This window comes from Podarcis raffonei, chromosome Z, assembly GCF_027172205.1.
Source record: "Podarcis raffonei isolate rPodRaf1 chromosome Z, rPodRaf1.pri, whole genome shotgun sequence".
Lineage (NCBI taxonomy): Eukaryota > Metazoa > Chordata > Lepidosauria > Squamata > Lacertidae > Podarcis > Podarcis raffonei.
This window is the reverse complement of record NC_070621.1, coordinates 9,874,033-9,896,506: the sequence shown is the minus strand read 5'-3', so window position 1 is coordinate 9,896,506 and position 22,474 is coordinate 9,874,033. Positions and strand designations below refer to the sequence as shown.

Below are 22,474 nucleotides of genomic sequence, written 5' to 3'. Positions count from 1 at the left end.
GACCAGAGTAAACAACAGCGGTGATAATGGACATCCTTGTCTAGTTCCTTTTTGTATCTTACATTCATTCATCATCACCTGATTTACAATTAGCTTAGCACTTTGTTCTGAATATATTGCTTGTATTCCTTTTAAAAATTTAAATCCACAATTAATTTCTTCAAGCAATTTTTTCCATAAAATCCCAAGAAACATTGTCGAAGGATTTTTCAGCATCTGTAAACATCATTGTGGCTCCCCCCCCCCATTTTTTACCTCCAGGTATTCTGTTACATTCAGAATATTCTCTTTCGTTTGTCTACCTGGAAGGAATCCTGCCTGATCTTGATGTATATACTCGCTTAATATTTTTTTCATTCTGGTAGCTAAAATGTTTGCAAATAATTTATAATCATTATTTAATAGAGAAATAGGCCTATAATGTTTTATTTGCAACGTATCTGAATCTTGTTTTTGGAATTACTGCAATATAAGCTTCTTTCCATGTTTCTGGGATTTCACCTGTTTTTAAAATCTCATTCATCACATCTTTCAATGGGTTTACCAATTGTTCACTTAATTTTTTATAATATTTTGCCGTTAGTTCATCAGGTCCTGGAGACTTGCCACTTTTTGTCCAATTAATAGCCTCTAGTACTTATTGAGCTGTTATCTGAGTATTGAAAATACCATTTGTTCCTCTCTTATTTTTGGCAGATTACTATTTTTTATACATTCCTCTAATTTTTTATACATTCCTCTAATTTTTTCCTTTCCTTTCTTATACAATTCTGAGAAATACTTTACAAATGCTGCTCTTATTTCCTTTGTCTTATCTGCAATCTTTCCATTTATATTAATTTTATTTATGGAGTTTTTTGTTCACTTTTTTTCAGCTGCCACGCTAGCAGTTTTCCTGATTTATTGGCATTTTCAAAAGATTTCTGTTTCATTCTTTTTATCTTCCAGCTAATTTCTTCATTAACTATCATAGAGTATTGGGTTTGTAATATCCTAATTGCCTGCTTGACTGACTCTTTATTAGCTTTTTTTGACAATTGTTTCTCCTTTTCCATAATTTCACCTAAGATCTCTTTTTTCTTTTTTTCTTTCAATTTCCTTTTGAATGAATTTTGTTGTACAGTGGTACCTCGGGTTAAGTACTTAATTCGTTCTGGAGGTCCGTTTTTAACCTGAAACTGTTCTTAACCTGAGACACCACTTTAGCTAATGGGGCCTCCTTCTGCTGCCGCGCCGCCGGAGCACTATTTCTGTTCTCATCCTGAAGCAAAGTTCTTAACCCGAGGTACTATTTCTGGATTAGCGGAGTCTGTAACCTGAAGCATATGTAACCTGAGGTACCACTGTATATAAGTGTTTTTACTTTCTACTCTGCCAAAGTATCAATCTGTCAAATTCTGTCTAGCTGGCAATGTGTATCCTACCTTTATCCAAAGGACAACTTGACACAGTTGTAGCCAATATGTACCCAAGAGAAATAGAGTCTCTCAAAAGTCCAAAGTCAAACTGTTACAAAGTTTCCAAAGCTGCAAATACTATGTTCTGCTTCCATTCATAAAAAGTCCCCTTGCAGAGCCTGTCCGCAGAAATCGGAAGCTGACTTCCATTTTGGCTTCCGTTTCACCAAATCAATCAATTTAAACCTGGTTTCTTCTCTTATTCTTATTTGGTTTTTACCTCTTAATTGGGAGATCCACTGCTTATGGTGGCAGTGTGTGGCTCCGGCTGTAGAGTTCGCTGGAGCCGTGAGTGGACTCAAGCCTCTTCCTTTCCCCCGTGCTAAAACGGCAGCCGGGGGATCAGGGCCGGCGGGTTTGTACACTCTGCTGGACCCCTAGAGTCCCCACTCTTTTGTGGGGAGTTTTTTTGGGGGGCACCTAGCCCTGGCGTGCACCCCCAAGGCTCTATCAGCCTGAACCGTGTTTTGACTGACGACACGGAGTGCACCACCATTGCCTCTGCAGCGAACCGGAAGGTCAATTTACCAAGTCTTGGAATTCCAGTCCATAGCTCCTGTAGCACCCATATTGCTGAACTATATGTCACTTACCTTAAGGGAAGAATACAAGGAATATATATCCTTGTCAGTGGCTCAAAACTGGAATGTTGGTGGCTCAGAACTGGAAAGTTACATTACTCTTATTGGAAATAATGGCTTAATAAAGTTTGAGATTTGTCCTAATGGCAAAAATAGCTGAGAATTGCAGCTGACTATAGAAATTAATTCTGGGAAAACTGGTTGCTCCATATACAATATTGTCAAGAGAACAATTACTTCCTGCAAAAGCAAATTCAAGTAGGGTTCTGTTTGTTTTGAATTTTGAAATTTTATATTAAGCCATATTTTTTGCAGAATATTATGATCTGAAGTAATTTTATCTGTGCCGAGTTTTGTGGTGGTGGTTAATCATTGTCAAATGATTAAATTAAAAAAGTTCAGAAATTAATGGATCTAAGTCAGTCATGTGCATTATTTTCAGTGGGTCTACTCTGAGTAAGACTAGCATTGGCTGCAACCCACAGTTACCCACCTGCAGGTTAAACCCACTTAAATTACTGGGCATGGCTTACTTAGGTATGATAATTTCACCCTCTGGTGAAATTACCCTATGGTAACAACTGGTTGAAGCAAGGTCTAAAAGCTAACTGGGCAGACTTCAGAACATGAGATGAAAATGAAATGCAGGTAGAGTGCAAATATTCATACTCTTGTTTTTAATTGTTTTCCTAAGTCACTTGGAGTTTGTTTATGGACCGAATTCAAGGTGCTCATGTTAATGTTTAAAGCCTTAAACGATTTAGGCCCCAAATATCTGAAAGACCGTCTCCTATACTATAGTACTAAGATTGGCAGAGGGGGCCCTCTTGGTAGTTCCACCACCCTCAGAGATGGCGGCGGGGTGTGTGTTCCCCAGGATAGGGCCTTCTCTGTGGTAGCCCCTAAATTGTGGAGCTCCCCACACAGGTTCATCTGGCACCTTCATTATACAGCTTCCAGTGAATTCTGAAGGGGCACCCACTTAACATTGGTTTTTTGCACTTGAGTATGTTTTTAGGGACGTGGGTGCCGCTGTGGGTTAAACCACAGAGCCTAGGACTTGCCAGTCAGAAGGTCGGCGGTTCGAATCCCCGTGACGGGGTTTGCTCCTGTTGCTTGGTCCCTTCTTCTGCCAACCTAGCAGTTCGAAAGCACGTCAAAGTGCAAGTAGATATATAGGTACCGCTCTGGCGGGAAGGTAAATGGCGTTTCCGTGTGCTGCTCTGGTTTGCCAGAAGCGGCTTTGTTATGCTGGCCACATGACCTGGAAGCTGTACACCGGCTCCCTCGGCCAATAAAGCGAGATGAGCACCGCAACCCCAGAGTCAGTCACGACTGGACCTAATGGTCAGGGGTCCCTTTGCCTTTACCTATGTTTTTAGGACCCACCTTATCCTTGTGATGGTAAGTTGTTTTAAACTGGTTTTAGTCTTGTAACCCACACTAGGACATTCACACCGGCTTATTTATTCTGAATGTTTGCAAGTCATGCCAGTAAAGGTTTGATGAGGACAATGACTAGGACATTAAAGTGAAGGGTGGGATAATAATAATAATAATAATAATAATAATAGTAATAATATAATGTAACAAGATGATGATTGTGCCCATCAATTTCTGTTAGATTGCGCTGAGTAAGGCACATGTGAAAAATGGTGATGTTCCCTGATTCACTCAAGGTGAATCTCCTGAATAGCCAGTCTTGCCAAGATTATCACCCTGAGGAAGACAGGATAATAGGGTGCTTAAAACACCTAAGGAGAAAGGGAAAGTGGCAAATAGGCTAGGCAATGCCTTGTCTTCAGTCATTACTTGTCTAATAAGGACCATTGGAGGCTTGTGGCCTTTTCTGCAGTCCCTTAACTCCTTTAGCTGCTCATTATCCAGTTGATGACAATCTTAAATTCTTATGTTATAGCTCTGAGGACTGTAATTATGAGTGGTGATGAGTCCTCTTTATGCCAAGAGGGCTTTAAAAAAAATGTCTCGAAAACAGGAGCTGTAGTCATCTCCCTGGCAATTTTATCTCCCTCTTACACTCCCCACCCTTTTGCTTTATGTTCCAGGAGAAAAGGTCAGTCTATCTTGCTAGCATTCCCTAGCTCAGATTGTTCCAACACAGAACCTTCCTCTTAAAGTACCTCTGGTTCTCTAACCTTGTTCAGTGCCATGGATGAATATTTAGGCGGGAAATGTTGCAAGGGAAAGAGCTGAAACTTTTGAAAGCTTTGCTCCTCTTTTGTTCCAGGGACACATCATCTGTATGCTCCTTGATGATTTTTACATGTTCCTTGATGACTTTACGTTGAAAACTGCCCTGAAATCTATAGATGAAGGGTGCTACAAAATTTTAATAATAATGATTTTCATCTGAAATATGTAAAAACAGGGAGATGTCTGCAACAGAAAGACATTTATGTGAGGGAGGCATGCTTTTTGTTTGCCTGCTGAGGGGAGCTAAACAAGGATGCTAATAAATGCACATGCAACACATAATTATTCTGAATAAATCCAGTCTTTGGCTAGCAGCCTGCAGGAAAGTGACCCCAAATTCACACTTAACAACTTTATTAAGGGATTATGATTCCTGCCGTGATTCCTACGTCATGGAGAGTGGGCTTAGTTCACTGCTGGAGCTCATGCTAAAGGCCTCGGGCTCAGTGCCTACCACTTTCGGGCACTCCTGGGAAAAACTTCTGTCTGCAGCCCTGGAGCACCACTGCAAGGCAGCATGGGAAGTCCTGAGCATGAGGGACCTCATGGCCTGACTCAGTCTAAGGCAACCTCCTCTGTTTCCATTTAGATACAGCGCTTTATTTGCCACCAAGATGACTGAACTTCTATTTTTAGGTAAAGGACAACAGTTCTGTGGTAGAACATGTCTATTGGCATGCAGGAGGACCTAGGCAGTGTTTCTCAAACTTGGGTCCCCAGCTGTTGGACTACAACTCCCATCATCCCTGACCACTGATCCTGCTAGCTAGGGATGATGGGAGTTATTGTCCCAAAACAGGTTTGAGAAACACTGCCCTAGGGTCACTCCTTGGCATCTCCTAGGTAGGGCTGTGAAAGACTCCTGTCTAGAACCCCAGAGAAGCACTCCTGATCACTGTAGACTTGTGCTTCTCAAGATCCACCCCCCCATGGTCCGCTTGAAAATTGCTAATGGTATTGCTGGACCATATAGTGATTTTTCTGCCTGTTGGAGCAATTGTAATACACTGTGCTAGATGCTGTATGAATTTTAATTTGTATTGCTTTATTTCATTACAATTTGCCTTCCATAGAATTCAAATTGTAATACACTCCAGAACGAATTAAGTTCTTAACCCAAGGTACCACTGTACAATACAAGAAATGCAAGAAACAATAGAAATATAATTAAAACAGATATTAATATTTTAATGCAAACATCCAGTGGATCCCAGGTGTTCTACAGACCATGGTTTGGGAACCTCTGGACTGAACAATACTCAAGTAGATAAGCCAGTGGTCTGACTAGGTATACGGTAGCTTCCAAAATGGAAAAGCTGTCTGTTACAGTACACAAGGAAACTCCTCGGTAGCCCCATAATGTGTTATTACAATAAAACACTGCCCATTTTTATCTAGCTGCTAGCCTATGCACGTGTGCTTTAAGCACATAAGAGCCTGTTGGATCAAGCTGGATCTATGAGGTCCAGCATCCTGTTCTCTCAGTGGACATTCAGGTACTTGTGGGAAGCCTGAAAGCAGGACTCAAGAGCAATAGCACTCTCCCCATTTGCAATTCTCAGCAGCTGTCATTCATTACATCCTCTTGACAGTGGAGTGAGGAAATCTTCGCTTTGGACTTTACTCTGGCTACCTTCATTGGAAGCAGTGTTAGAAACTGGGAGATGAAACTAGGTGCCATGTGGCTCCTGGGACCCGGGGCTTGGCAGTGAGTTGCAAAAAGGACTCACTGGTGAATGCGTTGTTGTGCTGGCGGGGAGCTCCACCCCCATGGCTACTGTGTCCTAAAATCTCCTCCATGAGAACAAAAATGTTCTGCATATTGAAAACTCATCTAAGCTGATTAATTTGTTTACTCCTATGATCCTCTCCTACACATGCCTTTTTTTTTCTGAAACCCATTTGCCCTTCGGATGTTGATGCTTGCAAAATGCTGCCCTTGGTTGAAAAGATGGAAGCTGCACATTGAAAACGCGCTCTTGCTGTAAGCGATGATTTATATTTCAACAGAATTAAGCCTCGGTAGGGTCAAAGAGGACCCACTGATCTTTCCTTTATAATCCATCTACAGATGAACAAGGGATGGGTGGAAGGGGTTGAGCCTGTTGTGAAAGTGATATGCCTTCTCAAGTTGGAATTTGCACAAAGCAGTGACAGACTAAATAGGAATCCTTAAAACTACACAGTGCCAAATCTAGACATAAAAGAGATAATGTTCTTGGGACCAGCCCAGCTGCTTGAGGTGAAGGACAAGATGGTGTCCCCAGTTCCATGTATAGAAGCCAGCTAGCCTAGGTCCCATCTGCGCCATATTTTTAAAGCCTGCCATTGTAAACAGTCATGACTTTCGCCAAAGTTTCATGTGAACTGTAGTTTGTTGATAGTGGTGTGAGTTGTTAATAAAGGTAAAGGGACCCCTGACAATTAAGTCCAGTCGCAGACGACTCTGGGGTTGTGGCGCTCATCTTGCTTTACTGGCTGAGGGAGCCGACGTTTTTTACGGGTCAGGTGGCCAGCATGACTAAGCCACTTCTGGCACAACAGAACACCGAAACCAGAGCAGCGCAACAAAACGCTGTTTACCTTCCCGCCAGAGCAGTACCTATTTATCTACTTGCACTTTGACATGCTTTTAAACTGCTAGGTTAGCGGGAGCAGGGACTGAGCAATGGGAGCTCACCCCATCGTGGGGTTTGACCTTCTGATTGGCAAGCCCAAGAGGCTCAGTGGTTTAGACCACAGCGCCTCCCGCGTCCCTGGTGTGAGTTCTCAGGAGACTCCTATTCCCCTTATGGAGCTATAGTTCCCTAGGAAGAGGGATTGATTCCTAAACTTGTCTGTTTACTTTTGGAAAAAGTGTAAGTCCAAGGGAACAGCATCTTGCCAAATAAATCCATGCTGGATGTTGGAAATAGCTTCCCCAGACAACATTTTTCTAGTCTACTTTGCACCAGGTGCTATCTGTAAAGTGACATAAGATCATAGCTTCGTTCAGAGATATGCTGTTGAAAAGTGGCAAACACCTGAAAGTGACCTCAAAACTTTAAGCAAGCTGAATTGCATGCTCTTGGGTTTTGTTTTGTTTTTAATACTGTTTCCCTCTCTCTCCCTCTTAAAGAATTACAAATCCATGTTGTCATAGAAACTACAGAGGTTGATTGAAACACCTGAATTTAGAAGCTTTTTGGGGGGGGGGCCATAAAGAAAGACCCACAGTCTTAGGTCACAGAGAAAGCTGGCTTGATTTATATGACTGATGCTCTTATTTTTACACAGGAAGAATATTTATTCGCATATTGTTGGGGAGTTGACTTTGTCCTCAAATGTCTGAGCTTTTCTGTTTTCATTTGAAGCTCCAGAAATAACCTTGATTTGGTTCAGAGAGAAAGAGCATGGTGGAATTCATTTGTTTTAGCCTTCCTCACTCAGGGAGGAATGCATATTGTGTAATTAACTTGAATGGTTTTTGTTTCTTGACAAGCTGTAATTATAAGTGTGCATCACAATTTGGTCGTCTACTTTTTTTAAAGATGCATTTTAGGGTCTGTGGGGGCATGAGAACCAAATACTCTATAATGTGTATAAAACTACCCCTCCCAACTCTTTGCAAGGAATACTGTCTCTCCTGTTCCTTCAATTTCCTTCCTCCTTTTTTTCCTCTCTGACTGGTAATGCAATCATTGGGCCTATGGGGGCATTGTGAGATTGCACTACAGAGCATGCTCCTGAGCACCTACTGTGGCTTTGGTTGGAACGCGTGGAGGGAGTAGATTAGGCCTCTGAAACGCCTTGACAAGAATCCCAAAGGCCTGCACAGACAGACTTGAGGTATGAGCACTTCCAAGTTATATTTTAAAGGGCTGGTTTCTCTCTCTCTCTCCCCCACCCTTGTCCTTGGGAGGGTATTTCGGAAGGAAATGCCTCTGTACTGAAATAACTCTAGCAGCAAAGCAGTGCCTTTCTGTTATCAGATCCTTTTATCTACTCTGCTGGAAGGGGGTCCTTGTAGCCTGGAACCTTTTCCATTTGCACTGAATGGCAGAGCTGGCTCTGAATTATGAGGCATGCTTCTGTTTTACTTGAAGGCAAGCTGCTCTTGCAAACGTTTATGGAGTCATGCCTCAAAGCAGGCAAAGCCATACTCAAAGCAGCAAGTTGGTTGCTGCTCCTGCTGTTCTGTCTGCCCAGCTTTTCTCATTCTTTGCTATAACCTTTTCCTTGTCCATTGCAAATTACATTGTTCTCAACCTTTTGTGTAAGGGGCAGCAAGAATGTATTTTAAGAGCTCCAAAGAGTAAATAGCACAAGGTAACTAAAACCAACCAGCCAGACAAACAAACTAGGGCTCTAGGGGATTTTGTGGCTACTTTGTTAGGCATGTTGCTTTTTAATGCAGGATTTTGACATAATTGCTTTAACTGGACCTTATCCCTTCAAAATGGCTTCTGTGTATTAATTTTAAAAGTATAAATGGTCTTCTGTTTTACTCAAACAATAATTCCAAATATGCCCAGTATTGGAGATGGAGCAGCAAGCTGTTATGGTGCCAAACATTTTTATTTGAAGTTGGTTTATTCTGGATGAGGTTTGCAAGGCTACCTTCTTTTGTATGGTAAATAGTTTTCCTCGCATGAAGGTAAATAAAAGGTAAATTGTGTGTACAATGACTTTTAATGGGCCTGTCTTGGCTTTGATTTCCTGATTGTATTGATAGAAGTGTGGTACACTTGAAGTTAGAATCTGTTATGTTTAGAAAACAATTCTAAATGTACCTGGCTTTGAAGTCAAAGAGGACCTAGTTTAGAGCTGAGCAATGTTGCCACCAAGTCATCTGTGCCTTTTATACTGTTCACAGTTGATTGTATTTCAGTCACACTTAAAATTGATGCTATTTTAGGCTGGCAGGCCCAGGTGAAACCAACACTTTTAAAAACCCACGTGCTCCTCTGGATCATCTGGGGTAATGGTTTTCTGCAGGGTTCCTGTGCAAGACTGCTGGGAAAGCACAAAATAAGGAGGGAAATTCACTAGCACTGTCCAGGCATTTGTGAGATGCTGTCCATTCACAAATCCAGCCTGTGAAGTGTTTGGTTTCAGCCTTTTGTTTTACTTTCATGAGTCTCCCAGGTGCCTGCCACCATAATCAGGTCAATCACCTTTGGATAACATACTGCGGTTACAATAAGGTGAAATAGAAGTAACTGTGCTTTCATTTTGTTCCTTGTTGAAACAGGCCTCAGCCTCTGGCATCCATCTTGGAAAAACAGCCTGAGTGCTGGAGCTTGTTCTGTTTTAACTTCCTAGACAAAATTATTCACCTCTTTGCCTGCTGTGTTGCATTCTTCACCCTTTAGCTTATAACAGGTATACATGCATGAATTAGAGGAGCCCGGGGGGGGGGGGAGTGGGGAAGAAGAGACAAAATGAATGGAGTATAAATGAACTCAGTATATACTGCTGTACATGCAAAATCCATTAAAAAAAATGCCTGCCTTATATAACAGAAAACTATTGTGTTTCTAAATCCATTCCTTCTCTAGGTTTGGGTTTGGAATAGTGTAGTACAGGCTTTGCCAACCCAGTGCCCTCCTGATGTTTCAGACTACAACTCCCTTCAACTCATGCAAGCAGCAGTCTTCTGCAAAATAACACAAACCCCTCTTCCTCATAGCACATACGCACTGGAGTACAATGCTGTCAGATATTTATTCTCTTATTCAAAAGACCTATAAACCTCTTGATCAAAAAAGCTCCCTAAACAGTGTGCAAATAAGATTGGAGATAAACCGCAGCTGAAATCCATAGTCTTGATTGAAAGCGTATAGACATAATACCATCATCATTAAAAACAAACATATATTAAAACCTCTCATTTGATAACTTGTTAGCCACAAAAGTGGTCTTGACTATTGTTATAGGACCTGACATCTGGAGAGGACCATGGTCAGAATTGAGAACATTAACGATCTCATCAACAACAATTCTATGCTGATTTTTGGCACAAAAGCCCATACAGCAGTGAATAGCACATTAATGCAAAAATTATTGATTGATTCCATTCTCTCAAAGGAGCCTAGGCTAGCAAAACACATAAATGATACACATTTAAAAGATCTAAAAACAATTTCAATATAGCCCGGGAAATATTTATTCTTAAAAGGCTTGATAGAAGATAAAGGTCTTCAGTAGGTGCTGAAAGGGCAACTGAGATGGCACCTGTCTTAATATTTAATGGGGGGGAATTCCAAAGGGTGGTGCCGATAACACTAAAGCCCCAATACAAAGGGTAAACCTATCTTTCATGAATCCTGGTCCCACGCTCTCTGGGACCTTATATACCCAAACTAAACCACCCAAACCAGCACCTTGAACTTATAATAATAGTACAACCCCTTCGGCCCTCCATTTGTTGCTGAACTCCCATCATCCTTGGCCATTGAACTATCATGCTTCCTAATACTCTGAACTTTGAAATTGTAACCACATACAGCAGAATGAGGCAGAAGAGTCTTTAAGGGGCAAAACTGAAGGTTACAATACAGACATTTGCATGCAGAGCAGATGCTATACCACTGAGCTACATACAACACTTATTTCAGAGGGAGCAAACTATTAGGCAAAATGAAAAGGAGATAAAAGCAGCAAAATGCAACAGACTTCAGGGAATATGGAATTCTAGTAAGTCACAAGGCTCAGGATGCTTAGCGAAAATCAAAGTAGAGATGGTGGTGATTGGCTATTTGAAGGAATAAGGGGAATTTGAACATGTACAAAGAGAGAGAGGAGAGGAGACATTTTTGCAATAATGCTGAATGTTGTGTTGGTATTCAGGATCTCTAGCAATGCACATAAAGAAAGATGGCCATGGAGGTTCTTGTTTGCTTATTACATTGACATCCATCTTTACTCCAAGGAATTAAAGGTGTTATATGTAGTTCTCATCCTCCCCATTTTATCCTCCCCACAACCCTGTAAGGTAGGTTGACTAGCCCTCAAGTAAATTTTCCTCAATTCTAAAATTGAAAATAGACTGAACTGAAAGCTGCTTGTGACCTGGAAGTCCATCTTTTGAGCTTCTTCTCTGCTAATTAGCACAGTGTCACAGTCTGCTTTTATCTCTCTCAAGAGGTGCTCTGGTGTTTCCATTAGTAACTGCCATTGCAATACACAGCAGTAGGAGATCTGGATTTGTGAGAGTTTGTGGCACGATGATTTTTGCAGTAGTTGGACAATGGGTTTGCGCTCATCTTTTCCGAATGATTTGGAGTACCAGAGCAGAGCAGCACTGGATGTGCTGGACTGTTGTCTTGCCTTGGTAATGATCTGGATGAGAGCCAACAAACAGAAGCTCAATCCAGATAAGTCTGAGGCACTATTCGTGAGTGGTTCCCTAGGTCAGATTGCCTCATCTTGATGTGATTACACTCCCTCTGAAGGAGCAGGTGAATAGTTGAGGGGTACTCCTGGATCCTTTGCTGCCACTTGAGGCTCAGGTGGCTTCAGTGGCGCAGAGTGCTTTCCATCATCTTTGGCTGGTGACGCAGCTGCGTCCCTACCTAGACAAAGGATAGTCTTAACTACTGTTGCCTGTTCTTTGGTAATCTCTACAATGCGTTATACATGGGTCTGTCTTTGAATACAGTTTGGAAACATCAGCTGGTGCAGAATTCATTGGCTAGGTTGCTCACCAGTTTGAGCATATTACACTGCACTGGCTGCCAGTTAGTGTCTGGTCCCAGTTCAAAGTGTTATAAAGCCTTAAATGGCCCAGGACCACAATACATCTAGGACCGCTTCTCCCCATAGGAACCAACCCGGATCCTGTGATCACCATCTGAGGCCCTTCTTCATGTGCCCCCTCCATGAGAGGTCTGGAAGGTGGCAAAATGATAACAAGCCTTTTCTGTGGTGGAATTCTCTCCCCAAGGTGGCTTGCCTGGTGCCTTTGTTACATATCTTTAGGCACCAGGCAAAAACGTTCCTCTATAACTAGACCTTTGGCTGATTAAGCATTCTATGGCCTTTAAAGCTGGAGGAGGAGGACTATTGTTTTTGTTGGTTTTTGGTTTTATTTGTTTGTAGTCCTCATTGGGAGACTGACTCTTTCCTGCATATTTGTCAGATCAGTAGAAATGAAATGGCATTAATAGGCTGCAGATATGCTACAAATGTACCGTATTTTTCGCTCTATTAGACGCACCGGACGATAGGACGCACCTAGTTTTTAGAGGGGGAATGCAAGAAAAAAAGTATTTAAAGGGAGCGCTGAGCAGAGCCTGTATGCGTCCCAGGCTCTGCTCAGCGCTCCCTTTCGAGCCGGGTGGAGCGTGTGTGTGGGGGGCTTGCAGGCTTTCCCCCGGCTCTTGGGGACTTTTCTGGGAGGGTGGGGGAAGGGACAGAGCCACGTGCTCTGTCCCTTCCCCCACCTCCCGCAAAAGCCAGGGATAGCCGCACAAAGCCTCCACAGGGCAGTGGGATGAAGGCTCCCCGCTGCCCTGCAGAGGCTTCGCGCAGCTAAGCCGGAAGCTAGAACAGCTAGAGGGAATGCTGCATAGCGCTCCCTCTCGCTGTTCTGGCTTTTGGATAGCCCTGCGAAGCCTCCGCAGGGCAGTGGGATGAAGGCTTCCCATGCCCTGTGGAGGCTTTGCACAGCTAAGCCAGAAGCTAGAACAGCCAGCGGGATTGCAGCACAGCAATCCCGCTCGCTGTCCTGGCTTCTGGCTTAGCCGCGCAGCCTCTCTCGGGCAAGGGGAGCCTTCATCCCCTGCCTGGAAGAGGCTGCGTGCGGCTAAGGCTCCCCCAAGAGCTGCGCTCCCTTGAAAGAGTGCACGGGAAAAGCCCCGAAGAGCCGCACACACGCTCCACGGCTCTTTAAAGGGAGCGCTGGGCAGAGCCTCCCGCCTGCACTCGCTCCATAAGACGCACACACTTTCCCCCTTACTTTTTAGGAGGGGGAAAGTGCGTCTTATAGAGCGAAAAATACGGTAAGTGCAGACTCCTGGATGGGTTGAATCACTATGCTTTGGGGGATTTAGCCAAAGCTCTTTTTCTTTACAGATTAGTGCATGCGAATTCTGCACATGAATAAGATTTGTGTTGTTATTTATTATTTCTATAGCACCATCTGTGCATGGTACTTCATAAAGAATAGTTTCAATAACACACACTTTGTGATCAGTTTCACATTACCAAATATAGAATGCAAACTAGTTTGGAATGGGATGGGTATAATTAGATAACTTCCATGATTTGACGAAGTTCACAGTTCTTTGTTTTCTTGAGCATTGACGAAGAGTACCAAAACGTTGCCTCCTTTTAGTTTTTCCTGTTAAATCAGCCTTTCAAAGGGATAAAAATAGAAAAAAGGTTGAGCACAAGGTTTATTGACCTGTAATTTTTTCTCCTCCTTGGTTTTATACCAGCGTCCAAGGGGATGTCAGAATCTTTTCCCACTGTAATTATGTGAGCTAGTAAAGTTGTCAGCTTTTTGCACTCAAGTTGAGGCTTCCTTATTTTTATCTCAAGTTGAGAAAATCTCACACTACTTTCCTTTGACAGAAAGACCTGCTGCGTGGTTGCATTTTTGCAAAGTCAACCTCTCTGCAAGGCTGCACAAGTGTATACCATATTTTAGTTTGCGTCCGCCACGAGAAATGCATTGCAGAAATGCATGCAACTTTTTAAAGGTTTTTTGCTGATAAGAGTGTTGGGGTTCCTTTGAGTAGCTTGATTCTATGGGCACTTTGCAATAAGGTTATGTCATGCTCAACTTGATCAAAAGTATGAGTCACCTCTGTGTTTCATACATAGCTTAAGGCTGCAATAAGCCCCACCCAAGGTCATAAGAGTGACCTTATTGGTGCTATTTGGTGACAGTCATCAGAAGCAAAAAAAAGAAGCATGTTGGCCATCCTTGGTAGAGTATTGGTTCTTGGCATACTGATAGATCTCCGGTGATTTGAAGTAGATGGGCAAAGATGCCAGAATCCTGATACAGTGAAGGCAATAACAAAATGATCTGGAGGTATTCTACTTGTGCAACCTCACCCTGCAGAATATACAGTGGTACCTCGGGTTACAGACGCTTCAGGTTACTTACTCTTCAGGTTAGAGACTCTGCTAACCCAGAAATAGTGCTCCAGGTTAAGAACTTTGCTTCAGGATAAGAACAGAAATCGGGCTCCGGTTGGCTTGGCAGCAGCAGGAGACCCCATTAGCTAAAGTGGTGCTTCAGGTTAAGAACTGTTTCAGGTTAAGAACGGACCTCTGGAACGAATTAAGTACTTAACCTGAGGTGCCACTGTAATAGGTTGTTGACTCCCAAAAGGATACAGTCTGCATTTGTCCCTGTACTGTGGAATGTCCTTCTCTCTGTCACACGTGAAGCAGTGACCACCAGTTGCTTCAGATGTCTTGCAAAGATCTTGCCTGTTTGCCCAGGCTTTCCCTGGCTCTTAAAACAGGACCCAGTTTGTGTGTATGAATCCCTTGAACTCTGTTTCATTTGCTTTTATATCTTTTCATACTGTTGCATTGGTTTTAGGTTGCATTTTTGTTTTAATGGATGTTGCTTTTACATTGCTTGCAGTGCACACCTGTTTAGATACTGGTTGTTTTTTGGAAAACGCTAAATGTTTTAGAAATGCTTTTAAATAAAATGAATAAACTAAAATTACACTGGCCCCACATTATATTACTGAAGTGAAGAGTGGGGGATAACCAGGAGTGGATTTGTGTGGGGGAGAAATGCTGCCTCAATTCAAAAACAAAGTCCTGGCTTCAAAAGGATTTAGTTCTAAGTATGCCTTTTGCAGCTTTTTTTCACTTGGTGGATCTTGAGTTTCCAGTTAAAAAACCCAAAGTAGACCCCACAAGCCTGATACCTGCCTCCTCTGACTTTAAAGCAGCTTCTTTGGGCGAATAGCACGTAGGCTCAGAACTATTCTGCAGGCCTTTGAAGGAGTTCAGCATTCTAGTTTCTTCAAATCAAATAGTTCAGCCACAAAACAAGAAGAGTGTAAAAACAATTTAAACCAGTTCCACATTAAAAAAAACTAGTTCCAGAGCAGAACCAGATGGGGATAAAAGAATTAGGCTGGTTGGAAGAGGAAGGTTTTTTCAACAGATGCTGAAAAGATAACAGAGATAACACCTATTATGTAGTATAAGAGCAGGTGCTGGCCACACTAAAGGTCTAATTCCTATATCACCTGGAATTGACCTCCTTATAAGACGGTACCTGCAGGAAGTCCTCTCCTGCAGAGCACAGGGATTGGCTGGGTCTGTAAAGGGTGAGACAGTCTTTCTGGTTCTTAGCTTATAGGGCTTTATAAACAAATACCTGCACCTTGGTATTACTGGGTCAGTATGGTGTGTGGATCCCCTTCATGGATCACTGCCTTGCCGTGGCGAAGGGGCTTGAAGAACTCAGAGAAGCTATGAACTACGCCGAGCAGGGCACACAAGATGAACAGGTCATAGTGGAGAGTTTTGACCAAACGTGATCCACCTGGAGGAGGAACCGGCAAGCCACTCCAGTATCCTTGCCAAGAAAACTCCATGGACAAAGACAACAGGCATATAAAAGTTATGACGCTGGAAGATGAGCCCCTCAGGTCGGAAGGCGTCCAACATGCTACTGGGGAAGAGCGGAGGGCAAGTACAAGTAGATCCAGAGCTGATGAAGCGGCTGGGCCAAAGCCGAAAGGACGCTCAGTTGCGGATATGCCTGGAAGCGAAAGGAAAGTCCAATGCTGTAAAGAAAAATATTGCATAGGAACCTGGAATGTAAGAACCATGAACCTGGGCAAGTTGGAGGTGGTCAAAAATGAGATGGCAAGAATAAATATTGACATCCTGGGCATCAGTGAACTAAAATGGACGGGAATGGGCGAATTCAGTTCGGATGACCATCACATCTACTACTGTGGGCAAGAAACCCGTAAAAGAAATGGAGTGGCCCTCATAGTCAACAAAAGAGTGGCGAAAGCTGTACTGGGATGCAATCTCAAAAATGATAGAATGATCTCGATACGAATCCAAGGCAGACCTTTTAACATCACGGTAATCCAAGTTTATGCACCAACCACTGGTGCTGAAGAAACTGAAATAGACCAGTTCTATGAAGACTTACAAGACCTTATAGAAGTGACACCAAAGAAGGATGTTCTTCTCATTATAGGGGATTGGAATGCTAAAGTAGGGAATCAAGAGATAAAAGGAACAACTGGCAAGTTTGGCCTTGGAGATCAAAACGAAGCAGGGCAAAGGCTAATAGAGTTCTGTCAAGAGAACAAGCTGGTCATCACAAACACGCTTTTCCAACAACACAAGAGACGACTCTACACATGGACATCACCAGATGGGCAGTATCGAAATCAGATTGATTATATTCTCTGCAGCCAAAGATGGAGAAGCTCTATACAGTCAGCAAAAACAAGACCTGGAGCTGACTGTGGCTCAGATCATCAGCTTCTTATAGCAAAATTCAAGCTTAAACTGAAGAAAGTAGGAAAAACCACTGGGCCGGTAAGATACAATCTAAGTCAAATCCCTTATGAATACACAGTGGAAGTGACGAATAGGTTTAAGGATTTAGATTTGGTGGACAGAGTGCCTGAAGAACTATGGATGGAGGCTCGTAACATTGTACAGGAGGCAGCAACGAAAACCATCCCAATGAAAAGGAAATGCAAGAAAGCAAAGTGGCTGTCCAACGAGGCCTTACAAATAGCGGAGGAGAGAAGGCAAGCAAAATGCGAGGGAGATAGTGAAAGATACAGGAAATTGAATGCAGATTTCCAAAGAATAGCAAGGAGAGACAAGAAGGCCTTCTTAAACGAGCAATGCAAACAAATAGAGGAAAACAACAGAATAGGAAGAACCAGAGATCTGTTCAAGAAAATTGGAGATATGAAAGGAACATTTCGTACAAAGATTTCCATAATAAAGGACAAAAGTGGTAAGGACCTAACAGAAGCAGAAGACATCAAGAAGAGGTGGCAAGAATACACAGAGGAATTATACCAGAAAGATATGGATGTCTCGTACACCCCAGGTAGTGTGGTTGCTGACCTTGAGCCAGACATCCTGGAAAGTGAAGTCAAATGGGCCTTAGAAAGCACTGCAAATAACAAGGCCAGTGGAAGTGATGGTATTCCAGCTGAACTATTTAAAATGTTAAAAGATGATGCTGTTAAGGTGCTACACTCAATATGCCAGCAAATTTGGAAAACTCAGCAGTGGCCAGAAGATTGGAGAAGATCAGTCTACATCCCAATCCCAAAGAAGGGCAGTGCCAAAGAATGCTCCAACTACCACACAATTGCACTCATTTCACACGCTAGCAAGGTTATGCTTAAAATTCTACAAGGAAGGCTCAAGCAGTATGTGGATCGAGAACTCCCAGAAGTGCAAGCTGGATTTAGAAGAGGCAGAGGAACCAGAGACCAAATTGCAAACATGCGCTGGATTATGGAGAAAGCTAGAGAGTTCCAGAAAGACATCTACTTCTGCTTCATTGACTATGCAAAAGCCTTTGACTGTGTCGACCACAGCAAACTATGGCAAGTTCTTAAAGAAATGGGAGTGCCTGATCACCTCATCTGTCTCCTGAGAAATCTCTATGTGGGACAAGAAGCTACAGTTAGAACTGGATATGGAACAACTGATTGGTTCAAAATTGGGAAAGGCGTACGACAAGGCTGTATTTTGTCTCCCTGCTTATTTAATTTATACGCAGAATACATCATGCGAAAGGCTGAGCTGGATGAATCCCAAGCTGGAATTAAGATTGCCGGAAGAAATATCAACAACCTCAGATATGCAGATGACACAACCTTGATGGCAGAAAGTGAGGAGGAATTAAAGAACCTTTTAATGAGGGTGAAAGAGGAGAGCGCAAAATATGGTCTGAGGCTCAACATCAAAAAAACGAAGATCATGGCCACTGGTCCCATCACCTCCTGGCAAATAGAAGGGGAAGAAATGGAGGCAGTGAGAGATTTTACTTTCTTGGGCTCCATGATCACTGCAGATGGTGACAGCAGCCACGAAATTAAAAGACGCCTGCTTCTTGGGAGAAGGGCAATGACAGGCCTAGACAGCATCTTGAGAAGTAGAGACGTCACCTTGCCAACAAAGGTCCGTATAGTTAAAGCCATGGTTTTCCCAGTAGTGATGTATGGAAGTGAGAGCTGGACCATAAAGAAGGCTGATCGCCGAACAATTGATGCTTTTGAATTATGGTGCTGGAGAAGACTCTTGAGAGTCCCATGGACTGCAAGAAGATCAAACGCATCCATTCTTAAGGAAATCAGCCCTGAGTGCTCACTGGAAGGACAGATCGTGAAGCTGAGGCTCCAGTACTTTGGCCACCTCATGAGAAGAGAAGACTCCCTGGAGAAGACACTGATGCTGGGAAAGATGGAGGGCACAAGGAGAAGGGGGCGACAGAGGATGAGATGGTTGGATAGTGTTCTCGAAGCCACAAACATGAGTCTGACCAAACTGCGGGAGGTAGTGGAGGACAGAGGTGCCTGGCGTGCTCTGGTCCATGGGGTCACGAAGAGTCGGACACGACTAAACGACTAAACAACAACATGGTGTGTGGAACTTCAGTGAACATGCTACAGCTGTGTTCCAACTCTGTATGCTTCTTCACTTCCATATTTGTCTGTTCTGTGTTGCCAACTGTCGGAACTAAGTTATTTTGATTATTAGTATACCTTTTGGTTAAAGCCTTTGCTTATTTAAATGAATATCTGCACTTGTGGGGTGTGTGAGAGCAGCCTTTGCCTGCTTGCTAAATCTAATCTTCTGAAGACAACAGAATAAATGGATAAAAAGCTGATATGGAGGCTGATATTGAACAAATCAACTGAATGCACGGTAGTCTCATGAAGGACTGGTTCTGCTTTTGCGGAAAGCTAACTAGCTTATTATAGGGACGTGGGTGGCGCTGTGGGTAAAAGCCTCAGCGCCTAGGGCTTGCCGATCGAAAGGTCGGCGGTTCGAATCCCCGCGGCGGGGTGCGCTCCCGTTGCTCGGTCCCAGCGCCTGCCAACCTAGCAGTTCGAAAGCACCCCCGGGTGCAAGTAGATAAATAGGGACCGCTTACTAGCGGGAAGGTAAACGGCGTTTCCGTGTGCGGCTCTGGCTCGCCAGAGCAGCGATGTCACGCTGGCCACGTGACCCGGAAGTGTCTGCGGACAGCGCTGGCTCCTGGCCTATAGAGTGAGATGAGCGCACAACCCTAGAGTCTGTCAAGACTGGCCCGTACGGGCAGGGGTACCTTTACCTTTAACTAGCTTATTATTATTATTATTATTATTATTATTATTATTATTATTATTATTATTAAATTTATATAACTGAACTCAGGGGGACCTTGCAATGAAGGTTGCGCAATAGCTGAAGAAGAGCATCATTTGGCTTTGGCTGAAATGTGAAATTGCTTAACTGTGAACAAAAACACACATCTTATGCCTAAGATCAACCCTTGTAACAGAGGACTGGAAAGTAGCCAATGTAATTTTTAGAAAGAAATCAGAGAAATTTATATGCTGGTTAGCTTGAAAATGGTAGAAAACACATTTTTTAAAAATCAAGTGTAAAGAAGAACAAGTCTTGCTGAAGAAGAATCAGCATGGCTTCTGCGAAGGTAAGTTCCAACTCGCTATTTTGTGAGTGCTAATAGGCATATGGATGTGGTGTGATCACGTAGACATAATGTATTTGGACTTTTGAAGAACTATTTGCAAAGCCTCTCACCAGAGGCTCATGAGTAAAGACAGCTGTCATGGGAGAAGAGGACCAGGCCTCTTATGGATTGAAAATTGGCTGAAGAACAGGAAGCAGAAAGTATAATGGACAGTTCTCCCAGTCAAGAGATAGAAGAAATGGGGTTCCTCAAAGCTCTGTAATGCCTTCTTTGCTTGTTCATTTATGACTCAGTTGGGGCAAGCAGTAAGGTGACCTGGTTTGTGGGCAGTGTTAGAAACTGAGCTATAAAAACTATTTGCCATCTGGCCCCATAAAGCTGAAAATAATTTGCGTGTATTGCCAGCTCCAGCTAAGATCTGACCCGTGCCATAGCATGGCAGCAAAAAAAATGCTTCTGTGCACCAGCCAGCCAGATGGTGGAGGTGTCAGGCACCATCCTGGCGCCCATGCTCCTTCACTTGGTCACAAGTGGTCCATAGGTAAAGGTAAAGGGACCCCTGACCATTAGGTCCAGTTGTGACCAACTCTGGGGTTGCTGCGCTCATCTCGCTTTATTGGCCAAGGGAGCCGGCGTACAGCTTCCGGGTCATGTGGCCAGCATGACTAAGCCACTTCTGGTGAACCAGAGCAGCGCACGGAAACGCCGTTTACCTTCCCACCGGAGCGGTACCCATTTATCTACTTGCACTTTGACGTGCTTTCAAACTGCTAGGTTGGCAGGAGCAGGGACCGAGCAACGGAGGCTCACCCCATCGTGGGGATTCGAACCACTGACCTTCTGATCGGCAAGTCCTAGGCTCTGTGGTTTAACCCACAGCGCCACCTGCGCCCCCACAAGTGGTTGATAGTCAGGTGCAAAATGCGCCTGCTGCCTGGTTAATTTCGAACACTGTTTGCAGGTGGTTAAAAACAAAAAGGAATTATGTGGAATCTCCAATGGGCTCTCTTCAAGTTGGATGGATGGGCAAAAAAGGAGCACTAATGGGTTCTGAATGTCAGTGACTAACCAGGAAAACTTTTTGCTACCTCTGGATTGTAGCTAGTTAAATGAAGACATTGACCCCCATGGCTAAGGATCATTGTGAAAGGCATAGAAAATAAAACTGCTAATAACATAGTGCCTTTATAGCAATCAATGCCGTGACCACGCTTTGAATACTGTGTGCATTTCTGATCACTTCATCTCAAAAAGAATATTGCAGATCTGGAAAAGGTGCAGAGAGGTTGCTGGAGAAATTCCCCCACGAGAGCACAGTGTTTTGCATGCTTTAACTTTGGGGGGAAAAATGTGAGAAAGGGATGCTTATAAAATAATGTACACTGGAGAAAGTGGAGAAAGAGATGCTTTTCACCTCGCTTTATAATACGAGAATCTGAGCTCATCCATTAAAGCTGAATATTAGAAGTTTCAAAAAAAAAGAAAAGGAAATGAGTTCTTCGCTCAGTGCCTAGTTAAACTATGGAACTGACTTCCACAAGGCGGGAAGATGGCCACCAACATGAATGGCTTTAAGAGAGGATTAGACAATTCACGGAGGAGAAGGCTACCAGTGGCCGTGGACATAATGGCTATGTTCTCCCTTCACAGAATGCCTCTTGAGTAACAACAGCTGTGTATCGCAAATGGAGGGAGGATTGTTGCACTCTGGTCTTATTTGCAAGATGTGGTGACTGCCAAATTAGACAAATTAGTGGATGATAAGGCCATCTGTAGCTACTAGCCAACTACCTCCAGGTTCAGAGGCACATGCCTTTAAACACCAGGTGCTGATAATTGCAAGAAGGGATATTGTTTTTGTTTTGTTTAGGTCCTTTGGCTTTGTCATAAAAGGGTTTGGACACATTCCCAATGAGGAAAGGCTGAAGTATTTGGGGCTATTTAGCTTGTGGGAGAGGCTAATAAAATTATACATGGTAGGAAGAAAGTGACTAGAGATACGATGTTTTCCTTTTCATAGGGCTGGCACTTGTATCAGGGTTGGTCACTGAATAGAGGAGGGTGGCTGGATGTTCAGAACAGACGAAAACATGCACTGTGCTTCTGTGCAATGCAAAAATAATTTATGGGATTTGCTGCCCCAGAGTGTGATGATGGTCACTGCTTCAGATGGATTTAAAGTGAAATTAGACAAATGGCATTGGCCATAATATCTAAATGGGGCCTCCCTGTTCAGAAGCGGCATATTGTGGAATAACTTCCTGGGCAGGGAAAGGGCATCAGTAGAGGAGCGGCTATTATTGTTAAGGAGTTTACAAAATAATATTAAGATCTTCAGCCTGACCTGGTAGTGTAGGGGCAACCAGTGCAAACTTTTGAGCACTGGAGTTATGTGCTGATGGCAGCCTGTCGCTGTCCACAGTTTTGCTGCAGCTGGAGTCTCCAAACCAGGCCCAAGGGTAGCCCCACATAGAGCACATTGCAGTAGTCAACTCTTGAGATTATCAAGTTCCTGCAGAGGCAGCCTTAAACTCTAGAACCTGACCTTTTAGCAAAACCCA

General features: G+C 43.3%; 1 protein-coding gene across 11 annotated transcripts in view; it reads left to right on the top strand.

The window, feature by feature from the left end:
* The window catches only part of EHMT1 (euchromatic histone lysine methyltransferase 1), a 150,123-nt gene that overhangs the window by 18,539 nt on the left and 109,110 nt on the right, over positions 1-22,474 (top strand). Inside the window, exon 1 of one of the 11 annotated variants that reach the window (XM_053374556.1) lies at positions 7,963-8,080. The exons of 9 other annotated variants lie outside the window; for them this stretch is intronic. The gene's annotated coding sequence lies outside the window, so the exon portion shown is untranslated. Of the gene's footprint in view, positions 1-7,962; positions 8,081-22,474 lie in introns of those variants that run through there. One more of the 11 variants, XM_053374563.1, reaches the window with a different exon arrangement.